The following is a 20371-nucleotide window of genomic DNA, read 5'->3' as shown; positions in this document are numbered from 1 at the left end:
ATACAAGAGACAAAAGGTTAGTCCATCCAACTCATCTAAGTAGTTTTTCTCGTTTACCTTTTGTACGAGTTGCTGACAGCATCCCTGGCTCTTGAAGGTGATGGTGTATGTCCCCTTGTACTCGTTGTCCTGGAAGCAGAATATGTCTTCCCGCCGAAACTCCAGAACTCCAAGAAGAATCCTATGGCAGATGTAGTCCAAATTCTTCTCCATCCTCGATGCTGCTCCAACTTCAATCCTCACGGTGTTCCGCATCCGGGCATCACCCGATGAATATGTGAGCGTTGCCGGCATCCTTCACTCAGGAACGTACCGACTCTTCTCTCTGAAAGGCGCAAGCCTTCATGGGATCCCTTCCCGTTGCTCCCGGACTAATCCTTCCTCCCAATAGCAGCAGGGGGGTTAAGTCCCTCCGAAGAGGAACGATCCCCCCAGGCCGAGAGAAAGGGTACCAAGAGCACCTCACAGGCAAGACCACACAGGTAAACCTGATAGATCGTGCCAAAAGGCCGAGAAGCGATAACCAGAATTGGTTTCAAACTACGGAGCCACCCAAGGATCCTGAAAAGTCCATTTGTGGAGATGAGCTCCTGGACTCCCGTTAAGAAGACATGTTGTCAACCTCTAGATCCCTTACATGCCTGCACTTTTCGGCTTGCTGCTGCTGCAATCCACGCGTTTTAGATCTGCATAACTCCACCTCTTTAAACACAGCACCTTCACCCCCTGCTGTTCCCACCCGCCTCAACACCGTTGGAAGGGAGGAGAACCAATTAAGGCGGGGGGTGGGGTGGAACGAGCAGCTGTCTACCCTTAGCAGGAGGGCTCCTGATTACATACCTCTCCTGCTGCTGCTGCTGCTGGCTGTCCAGCAGCAGACTGAAGGTGGCTGCTGCTGTGCACAGGTATATAAAGGCTCAGAGCCTATTATGACACGCGCAGCCAGCGTTCCATTGCCACATTCCATCTACTGCAGGCAGGATACCTGGCTGGCTGAATGTCGCTGAGAAGCTCACAGAGACCGCCATAAGCAACAGTTTAACAGAATGCCACAGACTAATCAACCAAACTTTTTGGGTTGGGTTCTCTTTTATAGTCTGCAGGCATTAAATGAAAGAAGTCAGTGTTCTAGCAGAAGGAGACAACGTTTCAGAAAAGGCATTGTAGCAAACCAAAAAAGAAATTTTAAGCGCAGCAGAGTAACCAGCGCACATACCTGTTAGCTCAGGTGAGTTTAAAAGGCTGCTGTTGATAACAAGGGCATTTGCTAAATAGATGGTGTGTGTGCAACAATATACTGAAAGGTCAATTATATTGTGCAGCTTATCTCACCACCTGTAGTTATTTAGGTGAAAGCTCCAAAATGCTTGCCTAATATGTCTGTTTATCCAAAAGGAAGTAAAAAGGGAGAGCTAGAAAGATAGCATTGCATCACATTACATGGCAATGCAATGCACAGTTGCTGAAGTTGAACCAAAATGAGCTTGTAATCTGGCTTCTGCAACTTTGAACATGAAAAATCCAATGAGGAGAAGAAAAGCAAAGCCAAAGAGTCCATCCCAAAATCCGACAAACAAGCAAAATGAACAAAAAACATTGAATTCAATTCTTTCTGATTTTAGAAACTGCATTAAAGAAGGGGTGCACCGGTCCTGGAGATACTGCAATACCAGGTCAATGCGTGGAGTGGACAGAGCAAGCTCTTTTTCCATCTCCCTGTTCTAAAAATCCATTTAATATATGGTCCCCAGATAGGGGACGTATCAGATATTAAACTGATAAGAACAGATACTACACTTGATCTTAGCCAAAAGGCCGAGAAGCGATAACCAGAATTGGTTTCAAACTACGGAGCCACCCAAGGATCCTGAAAAGTCCATTTGTGGAGATGAGCTCCTGGACTCCCGTTAAGAAGACATGTTGTCAACCTCTAGATCCCTTACATGCCTGCACTTTTCGGCTTGCTGCTGCTGCAATCCACGCGTTTTAGATCTGCATAACTCCACCTCTTTAAACACAGCACCTTCACCCCCTGCTGTTCCCACCCGCCTCAACACCGTTGGAAGGGAGGAGAACCAATTAAGGCGGGGGGTGGGGTGGAACGAGCAGCTGTCTACCCTTAGCAGGAGGGCTCCTGATTACATACCTCTCCTGCTGCTGCTGGCTGTCCAGCAGCAGACTGAAGGTGGCTGCTGCTGTGCACAGGTATATAAAGGCTCAGAGCCTATTATGACACGCGCAGCCAGCGTTCCATTGCCACATTCCATCTACTGCAGGCAGGATACCTGGCTGGCTGAATGTCGCTGAGAAGCTCACAGAGACCGCCATAAGCAACAGTTTAACAGAATGCCACAGACTAATCAACCAAACTTTTTGGGTTGGGTTCTCTTTTATAGTCTGCAGGCATTAAATGAAAGAAGTCAGTGTTCCAGCAGAAGGAGACAACGTTTCAGAAAAGGCATTGTAGCAAACCAAAAAAGAAATTTTAAGCGCAGCAGAGTAACCAGCGCACATACCTGTTAGCTCAGGTGAGTTTAAAAGGCTGCTGTTGATAACAAGGGCATTTGCTAAATAGATGGTGTGTGTGCAACAATATACTGAAAGGTCAATTATATTGTGCAGCTTATCTCACCACCTGTAGTTATTTAGGTGAAAGCTCCAAAATGCTTGCCTAATATGTCTGTTTATCCAAAAGGAAGTAAAAAGGGAGAGCTAGAAAGATAGCATTGCATCACATTACATGGCAATGCAATGCACAGTTGCTGAAGTTGAACCAAAATGAGCTTGTAATCTGGCTTCTGCAACTTTGAACATGAAAAATCCAATGAGGAGAAGAAAAGCAAAGCCAAAGAGTCCATCCCAAAATCCGACAAACAAGCAAAATGAACAAAAAACATTGAATTCAATTCTTTCTGATTTTAGAAACTGCATTAAAGAAGGGGTGCACCGGTCCTGGAGATACTGCAATACCAGGTCAATGCGTGGAGTGGACAGAGCAAGCTCTTTTTCCATCTCCCTGTTCTAAAAATCCATTTAATATATGGTCCCCAGATAGGGGACGTATCAGATATTAAACTGATAAGAACAGATACTACACTTGATCTTAGCCAAAAGGCCGAGAAGCGATAACCAGAATTGGTTTCAAACTACGGAGCCACCCAAGGATCCTGAAAAGTCCATTTGTGGAGATGAGCTCCTGGACTCCCGTTAAGAAGACATGTTGTCAACCTCTAGATCCCTTACATGCCTGCACTTTTCGGCTTGCTGCTGCTGCAATCCACGCGTTTTAGATCTGCATAACTCCACCTCTTTAAACACAGCACCTTCACCCCCTGCTGTTCCCACCCGCCTCAACACCGTTGGAAGGGAGGAGAACCAATTAAGGCGGGGGGTGGGGTGGAACGAGCAGCTGTCTACCCTTAGCAGGAGGGCTCCTGATTACATACCTCTCCTGCTGCTGCTGCTGCTGGCTGTCCAGCAGCAGACTGAAGGTGGCTGCTGCTGTGCACAGGTATATAAAGGCTCAGAGCCTATTATGACACGCGCAGCCAGCGTTCCATTGCCACATTCCATCTACTGCAGGCAGGATACCTGGCTGGCTGAATGTCGCTGAGAAGCTCACAGAGACCGCCATAAGCAACAGTTTAACAGAATGCCACAGACTAATCAACCAAACTTTTTGGGTTGGGTTCTCTTTTATAGTCTGCAGGCATTAAATGAAAGAAGTCAGTGTTCCAGCAGAAGGAGACAACGTTTCAGAAAAGGCATTGTAGCAAACCAAAAAAGAAATTTTAAGCGCAGCAGAGTAACCAGCGCACATACCTGTTAGCTCAGGTGAGTTTAAAAGGCTGCTGTTGATAACAAGGGCATTTGCTAAATAGATGGTGTGTGTGCAACAATATACTGAAAGGTCAATTATATTGTGCAGCTTATCTCACCACCTGTAGTTATTTAGGTGAAAGCTCCAAAATGCTTGCCTAATATGTCTGTTTATCCAAAAGGAAGTAAAAAGGGAGAGCTAGAAAGATAGCATTGCATCACATTACATGGCAATGCAATGCACAGTTGCTGAAGTTGAACCAAAATGAGCTTGTAATCTGGCTTCTGCAACTTTGAACATGAAAAATCCAATGAGGAGAAGAAAAGCAAAGCCAAAGAGTCCATCCCAAAATCCGACAAACAAGCAAAATGAACAAAAAACATTGAATTCAATTCTTTCTGATTTTAGAAACTGCATTAAAGAAGGGGTGCACCGGTCCTGGAGATACTGCAATACCAGGTCAATGCGTGGAGTGGACAGAGCAAGCTCTTTTTCCATCTCCCTGTTCTAAAAATCCATTTAATATATGGTCCCCAGATAGGGGACGTATCAGATATTAAACTGATAAGAACAGATACTACACTTGATCTTAGCCAAAAGGCCGAGAAGCGATAACCAGAATTGGTTTCAAACTACGGAGCCACCCAAGGATCCTGAAAAGTCCATTTGTGGAGATGAGCTCCTGGACTCCCGTTAAGAAGACATGTTGTCAACCTCTAGATCCCTTACATGCCTGCACTTTTCGGCTTGCTGCTGCTGCAATCCACGCGTTTTAGATCTGCATAACTCCACCTCTTTAAACACAGCACCTTCACCCCCTGCTGTTCCCACCCGCCTCAACACCGTTGGAAGGGAGGAGAACCAATTAAGGCGGGGGGTGGGGTGGAACGAGCAGCTGTCTACCCTTAGCAGGAGGGCTCCTGATTACATACCTCTCCTGCTGCTGCTGCTGCTGGCTGTCCAGCAGCAGACTGAAGGTGGCTGCTGCTGTGCACAGGTATATAAAGGCTCAGAGCCTATTATGACACGCGCAGCCAGCGTTCCATTGCCACATTCCATCTACTGCAGGCAGGATACCTGGCTGGCTGAATGTCGCTGAGAAGCTCACAGAGACCGCCATAAGCAACAGTTTAACAGAATGCCACAGACTAATCAACCAAACTTTTTGGGTTGGGTTCTCTTTTATAGTCTGCAGGCATTAAATGAAAGAAGTCAGTGTTCCAGCAGAAGGAGACAACGTTTCAGAAAAGGCATTGTAGCAAACCAAAAAAGAAATTTTAAGCGCAGCAGAGTAACCAGCGCACATACCTGTTAGCTCAGGTGAGTTTAAAAGGCTGCTGTTGATAACAAGGGCATTTGCTAAATAGATGGTGTGTGTGCAACAATATACTGAAAGGTCAATTATATTGTGCAGCTTATCTCACCACCTGTAGTTATTTAGGTGAAAGCTCCAAAATGCTTGCCTAATATGTCTGTTTATCCAAAAGGAAGTAAAAAGGGAGAGCTAGAAAGATAGCATTGCATCACATTACATGGCAATGCAATGCACAGTTGCTGAAGTTGAACCAAAATGAGCTTGTAATCTGGCTTCTGCAACTTTGAACATGAAAAATCCAATGAGGAGAAGAAAAGCAAAGCCAAAGAGTCCATCCCAAAATCCGACAAACAAGCAAAATGAACAAAAAACATTGAATTCAATTCTTTCTGATTTTAGAAACTGCATTAAAGAAGGGGTGCACCGGTCCTGGAGATACTGCAATACCAGGTCAATGCGTGGAGTGGACAGAGCAAGCTCTTTTTCCATCTCCCTGTTCTAAAAATCCATTTAATATATGGTCCCCAGATAGGGGACGTATCAGATATTAAACTGATAAGAACAGATACTACACTTGATCTTAGCCAAAAGGCCGAGAAGCGATAACCAGAATTGGTTTCAAACTACGGAGCCACCCAAGGATCCTGAAAAGTCCATTTGTGGAGATGAGCTCCTGGACTCCCGTTAAGAAGACATGTTGTCAACCTCTAGATCCCTTACATGCCTGCACTTTTCGGCTTGCTGCTGCTGCAATCCACGCGTTTTAGATCTGCATAACTCCACCTCTTTAAACACAGCACCTTCACCCCCTGCTGTTCCCACCCGCCTCAACACCGTTGGAAGGGAGGAGAACCAATTAAGGCGGGGGGTGGGGTGGAACGAGCAGCTGTCTACCCTTAGCAGGAGGGCTCCTGATTACATACCTCTCCTGCTGCTGCTGGCTGTCCAGCAGCAGACTGAAGGTGGCTGCTGCTGTGCACAGGTATATAAAGGCTCAGAGCCTATTATGACACGCGCAGCCAGCGTTCCATTGCCACATTCCATCTACTGCAGGCAGGATACCTGGCTGGCTGAATGTCGCTGAGAAGCTCACAGAGACCGCCATAAGCAACAGTTTAACAGAATGCCACAGACTAATCAACCAAACTTTTTGGGTTGGGTTCTCTTTTATAGTCTGCAGGCATTAAATGAAAGAAGTCAGTGTTCCAGCAGAAGGAGACAACGTTTCAGAAAAGGCATTGTAGCAAACCAAAAAAGAAATTTTAAGCGCAGCAGAGTAACCAGCGCACATACCTGTTAGCTCAGGTGAGTTTAAAAGGCTGCTGTTGATAACAAGGGCATTTGCTAAATAGATGGTGTGTGTGCAACAATATACTGAAAGGTCAATTATATTGTGCAGCTTATCTCACCACCTGTAGTTATTTAGGTGAAAGCTCCAAAATGCTTGCCTAATATGTCTGTTTATCCAAAAGGAAGTAAAAAGGGAGAGCTAGAAAGATAGCATTGCATCACATTACATGGCAATGCAATGCACAGTTGCTGAAGTTGAACCAAAATGAGCTTGTAATCTGGCTTCTGCAACTTTGAACATGAAAAATCCAATGAGGAGAAGAAAAGCAAAGCCAAAGAGTCCATCCCAAAATCCGACAAACAAGCAAAATGAACAAAAAACATTGAATTCAATTCTTTCTGATTTTAGAAACTGCATTAAAGAAGGGGTGCACCGGTCCTGGAGATACTGCAATACCAGGTCAATGCGTGGAGTGGACAGAGCAAGCTCTTTTTCCATCTCCCTGTTCTAAAAATCCATTTAATATATGGTCCCCAGATAGGGGACGTATCAGATATTAAACTGATAAGAACAGATACTACACTTGATCTTAGCCAAAAGGCCGAGAAGCGATAACCAGAATTGGTTTCAAACTACGGAGCCACCCAAGGATCCTGAAAAGTCCATTTGTGGAGATGAGCTCCTGGACTCCCGTTAAGAAGACATGTTGTCAACCTCTAGATCCCTTACATGCCTGCACTTTTCGGCTTGCTGCTGCTGCAATCCACGCGTTTTAGATCTGCATAACTCCACCTCTTTAAACACAGCACCTTCACCCCCTGCTGTTCCCACCCGCCTCAACACCGTTGGAAGGGAGGAGAACCAATTAAGGCGGGGGGTGGGGTGGAACGAGCAGCTGTCTACCCTTAGCAGGAGGGCTCCTGATTACATACCTCTCCTGCTGCTGCTGTTGCTGCTGGCTGTCCAGCAGCAGACTGAAGGTGGCTGCTGCTGTGCACAGGTATATAAAGGCTCAGAGCCTATTATGACACGCGCAGCCAGCGTTCCATTGCCACATTCCATCTACTGCAGGCAGGATACCTGGCTGGCTGAATGTCGCTGAGAAGCTCACAGAGACCGCCATAAGCAACAGTTTAACAGAATGCCACAGACTAATCAACCAAACTTTTTGGGTTGGGTTCTCTTTTATAGTCTGCAGGCATTAAATGAAAGAAGTCAGTGTTCCAGCAGAAGGAGACAACGTTTCAGAAAAGGCATTGTAGCAAACCAAAAAAGAAATTTTAAGCGCAGCAGAGTAACCAGCGCACATACCTGTTAGCTCAGGTGAGTTTAAAAGGCTGCTGTTGATAACAAGGGCATTTGCTAAATAGATGGTGTGTGTGCAACAATATACTGAAAGGTCAATTATATTGTGCAGCTTATCTCACCACCTGTAGTTATTTAGGTGAAAGCTCCAAAATGCTTGCCTAATATGTCTGTTTATCCAAAAGGAAGTAAAAAGGGAGAGCTAGAAAGATAGCATTGCATCACATTACATGGCAATGCAATGCACAGTTGCTGAAGTTGAACCAAAATGAGCTTGTAATCTGGCTTCTGCAACTTTGAACATGAAAAATCCAATGAGGAGAAGAAAAGCAAAGCCAAAGAGTCCATCCCAAAATCCGACAAACAAGCAAAATGAACAAAAAACATTGAATTCAATTCTTTCTGATTTTAGAAACTGCATTAAAGAAGGGGTGCACCGGTCCTGGAGATACTGCAATACCAGGTCAATGCGTGGAGTGGACAGAGCAAGCTCTTTTTCCATCTCCCTGTTCTAAAAATCCATTTAATATATGGTCCCCAGATAGGGGACGTATCAGATATTAAACTGATAAGAACAGATACTACACTTGATCTTAGCCAAAAGGCCGAGAAGCGATAACCAGAATTGGTTTCAAACTACGGAGCCACCCAAGGATCCTGAAAAGTCCATTTGTGGAGATGAGCTCCTGGACTCCCGTTAAGAAGACATGTTGTCAACCTCTAGATCCCTTACATGCCTGCACTTTTCGGCTTGCTGCTGCTGCAATCCACGCGTTTTAGATCTGCATAACTCCACCTCTTTAAACACAGCACCTTCACCCCCTGCTGTTCCCACCCGCCTCAACACCGTTGGAAGGGAGGAGAACCAATTAAGGCGGGGGGTGGGGTGGAACGAGCAGCTGTCTACCCTTAGCAGGAGGGCTCCTGATTACATACCTCTCCTGCTGCTGCTGCTGCTGGCTGTCCAGCAGCAGACTGAAGGTGGCTGCTGCTGTGCACAGGTATATAAAGGCTCAGAGCCTATTATGACACGCGCAGCCAGCGTTCCATTGCCACATTCCATCTACTGCAGGCAGGATACCTGGCTGGCTGAATGTCGCTGAGAAGCTCACAGAGACCGCCATAAGCAACAGTTTAACAGAATGCCACAGACTAATCAACCAAACTTTTTGGGTTGGGTTCTCTTTTATAGTCTGCAGGCATTAAATGAAAGAAGTCAGTGTTCCAGCAGAAGGAGACAACGTTTCAGAAAAGGCATTGTAGCAAACCAAAAAAGAAATTTTAAGCGCAGCAGAGTAACCAGCGCACATACCTGTTAGCTCAGGTGAGTTTAAAAGGCTGCTGTTGATAACAAGGGCATTTGCTAAATAGATGGTGTGTGTGCAACAATATACTGAAAGGTCAATTATATTGTGCAGCTTATCTCACCACCTGTAGTTATTTAGGTGAAAGCTCCAAAATGCTTGCCTAATATGTCTGTTTATCCAAAAGGAAGTAAAAAGGGAGAGCTAGAAAGATAGCATTGCATCACATTACATGGCAATGCAATGCACAGCTGCTGAAGTTGAACCAAAATGAGCTTGTAATCTGGCTTCTGCAACTTTGAACATGAAAAATCCAATGAGGAGAAGAAAAGCAAAGCCAAAGAGTCCATCCCAAAATCCGACAAACAAGCAAAATGAACAAAAAACATTGAATTCAATTCTTTCTGATTTTAGAAACTGCATTAAAGAAGGGGTGCACCGGTCCTGGAGATACTGCAATACCAGGTCAATGCGTGGAGTGGACAGAGCAAGCTCTTTTTCCATCTCCCTGTTCTAAAAATCCATTTAATATATGGTCCCCAGATAGGGGACGTATCAGATATTAAACTGATAAGAACAGATTTTTTTTTTTTTTTCCCTCAGATGGGGAAATCCACGGTCTATAGTCACGACCAAAGGAACTTCCTTCCAAACAGCTGCATCATCTCAACGACACAAATGCTGCTCCCATCATCACCGGAAAATTTTTATTTCTTCTTTTTAAACCTTACACAGAAAACAAGATCAAGAAGTATTTACAAAATATCTCCACTTTTTAACTTTCCATATTCCCTCCGCATCCACTTCCCCTCTCCTCTTTTTGTCCCATAGGAAACACACATACATCTTCCCCATAATCACCTTCACACTATCCTTTACAGCAATTTCCTTCCTTTTAAACACATACACATTCCTCACATCCCATAACACTTCCTTTATACACGCAAGCATCAACCACAAGACTCTTTCCTTCGTCCCATCACATATTCCCAAACCAAACATAAACAACTCAAAGGACAACAAATTCACACCACACAATTCTTTACACAAAGGCCCCATTCTCCCAATCACATCTCTAGCATACTGGCAATTCCAAAAAACATGCAACACACTTTCCCTTCCACCACAGCCATTTCTTGGACACGTTTCACTCCTCACTAAACCTCTATTCCTCTGAAACTCTCTTACTGGCAACACTCCATGCAAAGACTGCCACACAACCTCACTCTGCTTATTTGTCATACCACCCATCCGCACCTTCTTCCATACTTTTTGCACATCACACCTTCTCACCAAATTTATTCCACTCTCCATTTCTCTACACTCAATCATCCTGTACACAGCCTTCTTATTTCCCAACAACCTCACATCCACATCACACAACTCATACTTCACCAAAAACTTATAAACCCACACATACCACACGGGCACCTCAAAAGCAACCGGACACCGCAAATCCCTCTCTCTCCACTTCAAACGAAAAGAATAAGCCCCAAATAAATATCCACACATACATGAAAACTTTCCATCGCCCATAATCACTTTCAGCACAAACACCACAATATTCACACCCAAAAAAACTTCTAAATTTGGAAAACCCAAACCACCTTTCTCCATACGCTTCACCAACACTTCCCTCCGCGCCCTCTCCATTTTAGAATTCCACAAAAAAACAAACAAAATCCTATTCAATCCTCTCAAAACCATATAACCTGGTGGAAACACAACTGCAACATATAAAAAAATAGGCAACACCACGCTTTTAATGACTAAGATTTTTCCAAAGAAAGTAAGGCTTCTCAACTTCCAAAAACATAACTTCTTTTCAACCTTCTCTTTCGCGTCATCCCAACTTTCTTTCCCATCCAATCTTTCTGAAAACTTCACTCCCAAAACCTTAATGGGCCCACTCACTACGTTCACACCTACATCTCTACTCAAAATACCACTTCCAAAAACCTTACACTCACTCTTTTCCCAATTCACTTTAAATGCAGACGCACCACAAAAGATAGACACTAACAACTTCACCCGCCTCACCGAACATTCAGAATCACATAATACACACACGTCATCCATATAACCACTCACCTTCCACTCTCTTCCTCCACCTCCCGGCACTTGCACACCTCGAACCACTTTATCCTTCCTCAACATACACAACAAAGGTTCAATTGCACAAATAAAAGCCACAGGGGATAACGGACACCCCTGCCTCACGCCCGAATGCACATTCACTCTCCTACCGACATAACCGTTCATTAAAACACAACTATAAATATCTGTATATAGACTTCTCACTCTCCCAACAAAATCAGCAGGAAAACCCATTCTCAGCAACACTCTAAACAAAAAACCATGCGACAACCTATCATACGCCTTTTCAAAATCCAGGCTCAACAAAAACACACTCTTCTTCCGGCTCATACAATCCCATAGACAATCTCTCAATATACACACACACTCGTGAATCCGTCTCCCAGGTACTGCACAACACTGCTCATCCCCAATCACACTCTCTATCACATCACGCATCCTATTTGCCATTAATTTTGCGTAGATCTTATAATCACAGTTCAATAATGTTATTGGCCTCCAGTTTTTCAGACTCTTCAAATCACCCTTTTTCGGAATCAATACAACCATACCTGCACGCATACTACCTGCCACCTCCATATTTTCCCACATATACTTACAAAAATCCACAAAATCACTCCCAATCACATCCCACATCATGCGGTAAAATTCTACTGGAAGACCATCCTCCCCCGGCGTCTTATTCAAAGCCATACTACACATAACCTTCCATACTTCATCACTTGTCACAGCATCCATCAGCCTCTCTCTTTCCGCCTCATTCAATTTACTCTCTAACGTACTCAAAACATCATTCTCCAAACACTCATCCCTCCACTTTACAGCATACAAATCCTCATAAAACTTTGCCACTTCCTCACACATATCCTCTCCACTCACCTCGCTTCCATCTGCTCCATTCAACACACACATATTTTGCTTTTTCCCAAAAACCTTCTTGAAAAAAAAACGTGAACATTTTTCATCATACTCCAAATTATCAACTTTTGCTCTAAAGACAATACTCCTCCCTTTTTCCAACAAGAACTCATGAACCTCCTTTTTCACTTGTAAAATATCCTCCTCCACCTCCATCCCTCCCTCCCTCAATTTATACAAGAAACTTAAACGTGCATTTAAACTCACAAAATGTCTCCTCTTGACTGCTGCCATCTTATAACCCAAATTTTTGAAAAAAATTTTTGTCTGTTTTTTAACCCAATCCCACCACCCACAAACATTCCCAAAACCATTTTTACACTCACACCACTCCTCATACCGTCTTGCATATTCCTTTCTTACTTCCTCATACTCCAATAACTTAACATTCAACTTCCACAAACCTTTCCCAAACACCCCATTCACATTCACATCCAACTCACACGACATGCACACATGATCTGAAAACAAAACATTCTCCTGCTTATAGTCAACAGGAATCATATTTTTTGAAATAAAACAGTAATCCAATCTAGATTGTATTCTTCCACTTTCGGAAAAGAAGGTATTTAACAAAGGCCTCACTTTACATACACTTTGCATATCATGCAAATCAAAATCACTAACCAACTCTAACAAAGTTTTCCCAGACACATCCACATTCACTCTCCCCACATCACAATTCATATCACCCACAATCACCACAGGCATTCTTCCCGGAACAAAAAGTTTAATTTTTTCAAATAACTTTTTCCGGTCATTTTTCTCCACCGGCGCATAAACATTAATAACACAAAATTTAACATTTTTATACTCAAAATTTGCTAAAATGCACCTCCCCACATCAATCACCACATAATCACTCAAAACCACCTCCCTCCCTTTAACTAAAATCCCCACACCATCATTTTTATTACATGCACTCCCCGACCACACAGATGCTCCATGAGACCATTCATCTCCTCTCACCCCATCCACCACTCCACACTCTTGCAAACAAAAAATCGATGCATTCTTCATAGCCAAAAAATCAAAAATTGCAGCCCTCCTGGCCTTATTTTTAAACACTCTCACATTTTGTGAAATTATAGTAAAACCCATTTTTTCCTTTTTTAAACCTCCTAAAAAAAACGAAAACAGAAAAGTTACAAAAACACTACAAAAACTCCACTCACAAGAAAAAGCCTTTGACTTAAGTCAAAGCTTATAATAGGCATTATCACGCATATTGCAAGGCAACCTTAACCAGCACCCCCACTATCTTCTTCCACCATCTGAACCGAGCAACTCGTTTCCGAGCCGCTAGCAGCATCACCATCACCCCACCTTGCTTTCTTGGCACCCACTTTTCGCTGCGGTGCCTTGATATCTTCTTCATCATTTGCCCCACCACCCTCCCTGTGACATTTTCTACTCCCCCCACCCTCATCGGAGAAGTACTCCTCAATATTCTCAGGATCTGAAGGGTGTGATGACCCTTCCCCAGTTTCCATACAATCTGCAGCATCTACAACGTCCTGAAAGTCCAACGTATCCGGACACCTTCCTTCTCCCGCTGCATTCATCTGCCCCTCCATTCTCCTCAATTCTTTCACAAGCTCCTTCTCCATTTTAGGTGCCTTTTTCTCCTTCTGGTAAGCAGGCCTCAGACTCACAGTTTCAGGGGCAGACCTTTCACTCCGCCTCCTCTGCTCTCTCTCCATTCTAGCAGTTTCTCTTTCTATCTGCTGCAAAACCCTCCTCTCCTCCTCCTCCTTTTTCCTCTCCTTATCAGTTTTCCTGGGCACACCCTGCGGGCAATCTTTAAACATGTGCTCACCACTTCCACACATGTCACAAGCCTTGGGCTTCGGGCACGCACTTGCCACATGCCCCTCCTCTTTGCAGTTACGGCAACATTGCCCTTTCTTACATGCATCCTGCACATGTCCAAAGCAGTAACATTTCCTGCAATACATAGGCTGCCCTACATAGTAAAGGAAGCCCCTATGTCCCGCCACAGAAAAATTCGCAGGAGGATGTCTAAAGCCTCCCACACTTCCAGGATCCTTCTTCAGTTTCACCCGAAACTTGTATTTGCAGTTGAAAATACCTAAAGAATTAAACTGCTTTTCCCCTTTACGCACATAATCACAGTACCGTGCAAGGAAGCCTTCAAGCAATGCTGGCTCAGTAAAAGGGTTATAAACTGTTACCCACACAATCTTTTCTTGAAGTCCAAACAAGGGTTCAAACCACACCCCTTCCAAGAAAGGATCATCAGTGTGACTCCGAAGCCACTCAAACACATCAAGGCAGGTATTTTCTTCTACAAAAGTCACGTCATATGTACCTGATTTAGGAAACTCGTTGACGCTGTAGAAGTCGCCTCGTTTTGCTCCAGCTTTTCCTTCCAAAAGTTTCTCCACGATGAAGGACACATTATTCCTCTCGGAAACTGATGGATCCACTCCAATTCGGATAGTATTCTTCACGAAGTTCATCTTCAAAACCTGTCGGTATAATACCACAGAAAATCGCCAAATCCTTTCGCAAAAAGGCCTGGATTCCTCCAGAGAACTCGCACCTATCAGGCTGCAACCAAATGGTCTTAGCCAAAAGGCCGAGAAGCGATAACCAGAATTGGTTTCAAACTACGGAGCCACCCAAGGATCCTGAAAAGTCCATTTGTGGAGATGAGCTCCTGGACTCCCGTTAAGAAGACATGTTGTCAACCTCTAGATCCCTTACATGCCTGCACTTTTCGGCTTGCTGCTGCTGCAATCCACGCGTTTTAGATCTGCATAACTCCACCTCTTTAAACACAGCACCTTCACCCCCTGCTGTTCCCACCCGCCTCAACACCGTTGGAAGGGAGGAGAACCAATTAAGGCGGGGGGTGGGGTGGAACGAGCAGCTGTCTACCCTTAGCAGGAGGGCTCCTGATTACATACCTCTCCTGCTGCTGCTGCTGCTGGCTGTCCAGCAGCAGACTGAAGGTGGCTGCTGCTGTGCACAGGTATATAAAGGCTCAGAGCCTATTATGACACGCGCAGCCAGCGTTCCATTGCCACATTCCATCTACTGCAGGCAGGATACCTGGCTGGCTGAATGTCGCTGAGAAGCTCACAGAGACCGCCATAAGCAACAGTTTAACAGAATGCCACAGACTAATCAACCAAACTTTTTGGGTTGGGTTCTCTTTTATAGTCTGCAGGCATTAAATGAAAGAAGTCAGTGTTCCAGCAGAAGGAGACAACGTTTCAGAAAAGGCATTGTAGCAAACCAAAAAAGAAATTTTAAGCGCAGCAGAGTAACCAGCGCACATACCTGTTAGCTCAGGTGAGTTTAAAAGGCTGCTGTTGATAACAAGGGCATTTGCTAAATAGATGGTGTGTGTGCAACAATATACTGAAAGGTCAATTATATTGTGCAGCTTATCTCACCACCTGTAGTTATTTAGGTGAAAGCTCCAAAATGCTTGCCTAATATGTCTGTTTATCCAAAAGGAAGTAAAAAGGGAGAGCTAGAAAGATAGCATTGCATCACATTACATGGCAATGCAATGCACAGTTGCTGAAGTTGAACCAAAATGAGCTTGTAATCTGGCTTCTGCAACTTTGAACATGAAAAATCCAATGAGGAGAAGAAAAGCAAAGCCAAAGAGTCCATCCCAAAATCCGACAAACAAGCAAAATGAACAAAAAACATTGAATTCAATTCTTTCTGATTTTAGAAACTGCATTAAAGAAGGGGTGCACCGGTCCTGGAGATACTGCAATACCAGGTCAATGCGTGGAGTGGACAGAGCAAGCTCTTTTTCCATCTCCCTGTTCTAAAAATCCATTTAATATATGGTCCCCAGATAGGGGACGTATCAGATATTAAACTGATAAGAACAGATACTACACTTGATCTTAGCCAAAAGGCCGAGAAGCGATAACCAGAATTGGTTTCAAACTACGGAGCCACCCAAGGATCCTGAAAAGTCCATTTGTGGAGATGAGCTCCTGGACTCCCGTTAAGAAGACATGTTGTCAACCTCTAGATCCCTTACATGCCTGCACTTTTCGGCTTGCTGCTGCTGCAATCCACGCGTTTTAGATCTGCATAACTCCACCTCTTTAAACACAGCACCTTCACCCCCTGCTGTTCCCACCCGCCTCAACACCGTTGGAAGGGAGGAGAACCAATTAAGGCGGGGGGTGGGGTGGAACAAGCAGCTGTCTACCCTTAGCAGGAGGGCTCCTGATTACATACCTCTTCTGCTGCTGCTGCTGCTGGCTGTCCAGCAGCAGACTGAAGGTGGCTGCTGCTGTGCACAGGTATATAAAGGCTCAGAGCCTATTATGACACGCGCAGCCAGCGTTCCATTGCCACATTCCATCTACTGCAGGCAGGATACCTGGCTGGCTGAATGTCGCTGAGAAGCTCACAGAGACCGCCATAAGCAACAGTTTAACAGAATGCCACAGACTAATCAACCAAACTTTTTGGGTTGGGTTCTCTTTTATAGTCTGCAGGCATTAAATGAAAGAAGTCAGTGTTCCAGCAGAAGGAGACAACGTTTCAGAAAAGGCATTGTAGCAAACCAAAAAAGAAATTTTAAGCGCAGCAGAGTAACCAGCGCACATACCTGTTAGCTCAGGTGAGTTTAAAAGGCTGCTGTTGATAACAAGGGCATTTGCTAAATAGATGGTGTGTGTGCAACAATATACTGAAAGGTCAATTATATTGTGCAGCTTATCTCACCACCTGTAGTTATTTAGGTGAAAGCTCCAAAATGCTTGCCTAATATGTCTGTTTATCCAAAAGGAAGTAAAAAGGGAGAGCTAGAAAGATAGCATTGCATCACATTACATGGCAATGCAATGCACAGTTGCTGAAGTTGAACCAAAATGAGCTTGTAATCTGGCTTCTGCAACTTTGAACATGAAAAATCCAATGAGGAGAAGAAAAGCAAAGCCAAAGAGTCCATCCCAAAATCCGACAAACAAGCAAAATGAACAAAAAACATTGAATTCAATTCTTTCTGATTTTAGAAACTGCATTAAAGAAGGGGTGCACCGGTCCTGGAGATACTGCAATACCAGGTCAATGCGTGGAGTGGACAGAGCAAGCTCTTTTTCCATCTCCCTGTTCTAAAAATCCATTTAATATATGGTCCCCAGATAGGGGACGTATCAGATATTAAACTGATAAGAACAGATACTACACTTGATCTTAGCCAAAAGGCCGAGAAGCGATAACCAGAATTGGTTTCAAACTACGGAGCCACCCAAGGATCCTGAAAAGTCCATTTGTGGAGATGAGCTCCTGGACTCCCGTTAAGAAGACATGTTGTCAACCTCTAGATCCCTTACATGCCTGCACTTTTCGGCTTGCTGCTGCTGCAATCCACGCGTTTTAGATCTGCATAACTCCACCTCTTTAAACACAGCACCTTCACCCCCTGCTGTTCCCACCCGCCTCAACACCGTTGGAAGGGAGGAGAACCAATTAAGGCGGGGGGTGGGGTGGAACGAGCAGCTGTCTACCCTTAGCAGGAGGGCTCCTGATTACATACCTCTCCTGCTGCTGCTGCTGCTGGCTGTCCAGCAGCAGACTGAAGGTGGCTGCTGCTGTGCACAGGTATATAAAGGCTCAGAGCCTATTATGACACGCGCAGCCAGCGTTCCATTGCCACATTCCATCTACTGCAGGCAGGATACCTGGCTGGCTGAATGTCGCTGAGAAGCTCACAGAGACCGCCATAAGCAACAGTTTAACAGAATGCCACAGACTAATCAACCAAACTTTTTGGGTTGGGTTCTCTTTTATAGTCTGCAGGCATTAAATGAAAGAAGTCAGTGTTCCAGCAGAAGGAGACAACGTTTCAGAAAAGGCATTGTAGCAAACCAAAAAAGAAATTTTAAGCGCAGCAGAGTAACCAGCGCACATACCTGTTAGCTCAGGTGAGTTTAAAAGGCTGCTGTTGATAACAAGGGCATTTGCTAAATAGATGGTGTGTGTGCAACAATATACTGAAAGGTCAATTATATTGTGCAGCTTATCTCACCACCTGTAGTTATTTAGGTGAAAGCTCCAAAATGCTTGCCTAATATGTCTGTTTATCCAAAAGGAAGTAAAAAGGGAGAGCTAGAAAGATAGCATTGCATCACATTACATGGCAATGCAATGCACAGTTGCTGAAGTTGAACCAAAATGAGCTTGTAATCTGGCTTCTGCAACTTTGAACATGAAAAATCCAATGAGGAGAAGAAAAGCAAAGCCAAAGAGTCCATCCCAAAATCCGACAAACAAGCAAAATGAACAAAAAACATTGAATTCAATTCTTTCTGATTTTAGAAACTGCATTAAAGAAGGGGTGCACCGGTCCTGGAGATACTGCAATACCAGGTCAATGCGTGGAGTGGACAGAGCAAGCTCTTTTTCCATCTCCCTGTTCTAAAAATCCATTTAATATATGGTCCCCAGATAGGGGACGTATCAGATATTAAACTGATAAGAACAGATCAGGTTTCAACATATTTTATTATGTGCGTAAAAGATGGTTTACAATCAAAAACAGCAACACAAACAATACATTAATAAAACACAGAATTCCACCCATAAAAACCCCATATACGATTAGCATCCCTCCTCCCAATACATTTGACATCCCTCAAGTAATAAATATACATCTGACTAAAAGCAATTTTAAGACAATCGTTCACAGAAATAGCATCACGTTTAAAAAGTAAAATATTGTGTGCCTTCCAAAGGGCGTCTTTAAAACAGTTAATCATACACCAACATATACAATACTGTTGAGGGGTCGGACATTTAAAAAGGCCATATAAAACATATTCATGGTTAAAATCTCTTAAACCGCAAGTCCATTTTAAAAGAATCCCAACTTTGTGCCAAAGTTCCTGTGCAAATGGGCAATTCCACATAAGGTGCAAGGTGGTTTCGTCATTAACACATGAGTCTCTGGGGCATTTTGCTCTGGCCACCAGGCCTCTCCTGTGTTGAAACTCTCTGGTGGGGAGGCACTGGTGGACCACCATCCATGCGATGTCCTTATGTCCATTTGCTAAGAATTTCCCGAAGACATTCTTCCAAACTTGCTTTGATCTCTCTTCTGAGAAATTTACTATGGGGGTCACATCTTCATTCCTCCTCAGAAAAGATAAAAGCTTCTTGCGGTCTTTAAAAATGTCCATATTAAAATCACCAAGGCTATAAAATCGAACAGTCTTTTCTAAGATTGCTTGGTGTTTGGGGGGGCATAGTAAAACAGGGGAATTCAACGACAACTTAAACCATCTTTTAAAAATCATCCCACAAGTATATTTTAAAAAATAACTTAGCGCACTATTACCATTAAAATGTTTGAAACAAAAGCAGAAATAATTTAAATACAAATAAATATGTAAATCGGGGACATCCCTTCCGCCGTTCATTTTATTCTTCCTCATTATTTCTCTCCTTAATTTTTCCATTTTGGAGTTCCATAAAAACATAAAGATCATCCTAGTCATTTTTTTAATTAAAACATCAGAGGGGGGGTACACCATAGCTATATACAGTATGAGGGGTAACAACACTGATTTTATAATTAAAATTTTCCCCTCCATTGTTAGGGACCTCAAACCCCAAAATGATATTTTCTTTGACATTTTTTCTATGACATTCTCCCAGCTTTGAGTTCCCACATTCTCCTCGTTAAAAACAACTCCAAGAATTTTTACATTGTCTCGTTTTATAGTGAGCTGCGGGAGTTGGGCGGTGTCCCAGGATCCCAAAGTCAGACATTCAGATTTATTTAAATTAAGTTTAAACCCGGATGCCTGGGAAAAAAATTCAATGCGCAACACCGCCCTCCGGAGGGAAGCAGGGTCCACGCACACAACCGTCACGTCATCCATGTAGCCAAAGACTCTCACATCACTGCCACCTCCGCCAGGAACAGGAACCCCTCTAATCACTTTGTCTTTCCTTATTGCGCTCAGCAGGGGCTCCATGGCGCAGATGAACAGGATGGGCGACAAGGGGCATCCCTGCTTCACTCCGGACTCAAGGGGAACTCCATCTGTTAAAAAGCCATTAAGAGAAATTTGACTAAAACAATTTTTATATAAAATCTTAATACAATTTAAAAGCATATTAGGGATACCCATTCTTTTTAAAACTCTAAAAAGAAATCTATGAGAGACTCTATCGAAAGCTTTTTCAAAATCTAGGGCTAAAAGAGCTACATTTTGACCCCGGTCTCTGGAATACCAAATTACATCCCTTAATACGTTTAAAACCTCTGAAATACTTCTGCCTGGTACACTACACACCTGCTCAGGCCG

The 20371-nt window shown here is 43.8% G+C and overlaps 10 non-coding genes across 10 annotated transcripts; all 10 read right to left on the bottom strand.

Moving 5' to 3' along the window:
• Positions 1-1636: 1636 nt before the first annotated feature.
• LOC141197113 (U2 spliceosomal RNA) lies at positions 1637-1827 on the bottom strand. The gene has a single exon (XR_012269459.1). It is a non-coding gene; the product is annotated as a U2 spliceosomal RNA (small nuclear RNA).
• Positions 1828-2936: 1109 nt separating this feature from the next.
• On the bottom strand, positions 2937-3127 carry LOC141197101 (U2 spliceosomal RNA). Its single transcript, XR_012269447.1, has one exon. It is a non-coding gene; the product is annotated as a U2 spliceosomal RNA (small nuclear RNA).
• A 1115-nt stretch (positions 3128-4242) lies between these two features.
• On the bottom strand, positions 4243-4433 carry LOC141197090 (U2 spliceosomal RNA). Its single transcript, XR_012269436.1, has one exon. It is a non-coding gene; the product is annotated as a U2 spliceosomal RNA (small nuclear RNA).
• Positions 4434-5548: 1115 nt separating this feature from the next.
• LOC141197079 (U2 spliceosomal RNA) lies at positions 5549-5739 on the bottom strand. Its single transcript, XR_012269425.1, has one exon. It is a non-coding gene; the product is annotated as a U2 spliceosomal RNA (small nuclear RNA).
• A 1109-nt stretch (positions 5740-6848) lies between these two features.
• LOC141197068 (U2 spliceosomal RNA) lies at positions 6849-7039 on the bottom strand. The gene has a single exon (XR_012269414.1). It is a non-coding gene; the product is annotated as a U2 spliceosomal RNA (small nuclear RNA).
• A 1118-nt stretch (positions 7040-8157) lies between these two features.
• LOC141197056 (U2 spliceosomal RNA) lies at positions 8158-8348 on the bottom strand. Its single transcript, XR_012269403.1, has one exon. It is a non-coding gene; the product is annotated as a U2 spliceosomal RNA (small nuclear RNA).
• A 1115-nt stretch (positions 8349-9463) lies between these two features.
• LOC141197154 (U2 spliceosomal RNA) lies at positions 9464-9655 on the bottom strand. Its single transcript, XR_012269495.1, has one exon. It is a non-coding gene; the product is annotated as a U2 spliceosomal RNA (small nuclear RNA).
• A 6124-nt stretch (positions 9656-15779) lies between these two features.
• LOC141197045 (U2 spliceosomal RNA) lies at positions 15780-15970 on the bottom strand. The gene has a single exon (XR_012269392.1). It is a non-coding gene; the product is annotated as a U2 spliceosomal RNA (small nuclear RNA).
• A 1115-nt stretch (positions 15971-17085) lies between these two features.
• On the bottom strand, positions 17086-17276 carry LOC141197034 (U2 spliceosomal RNA). The gene has a single exon (XR_012269381.1). It is a non-coding gene; the product is annotated as a U2 spliceosomal RNA (small nuclear RNA).
• Positions 17277-18391: 1115 nt separating this feature from the next.
• Positions 18392-18581, bottom strand: LOC141197156 (U2 spliceosomal RNA). Its single transcript, XR_012269497.1, has one exon. It is a non-coding gene; the product is annotated as a U2 spliceosomal RNA (small nuclear RNA).
• Between the last annotated feature and the right edge of the window lie 1790 nt (positions 18582-20371).

Source organism: Phyllobates terribilis, unplaced genomic scaffold (assembly GCF_046119375.1).
Source record: "Phyllobates terribilis strain yellow unplaced genomic scaffold, ASM4611937v1 Scaffold_79__1_contigs__length_6888602, whole genome shotgun sequence".
Lineage (NCBI taxonomy): Eukaryota > Metazoa > Chordata > Amphibia > Anura > Dendrobatidae > Phyllobates > Phyllobates terribilis.
The sequence above is the reverse complement of the archived record's forward strand: the minus strand, read 5'-3'. Positions and strand labels throughout refer to the sequence as shown.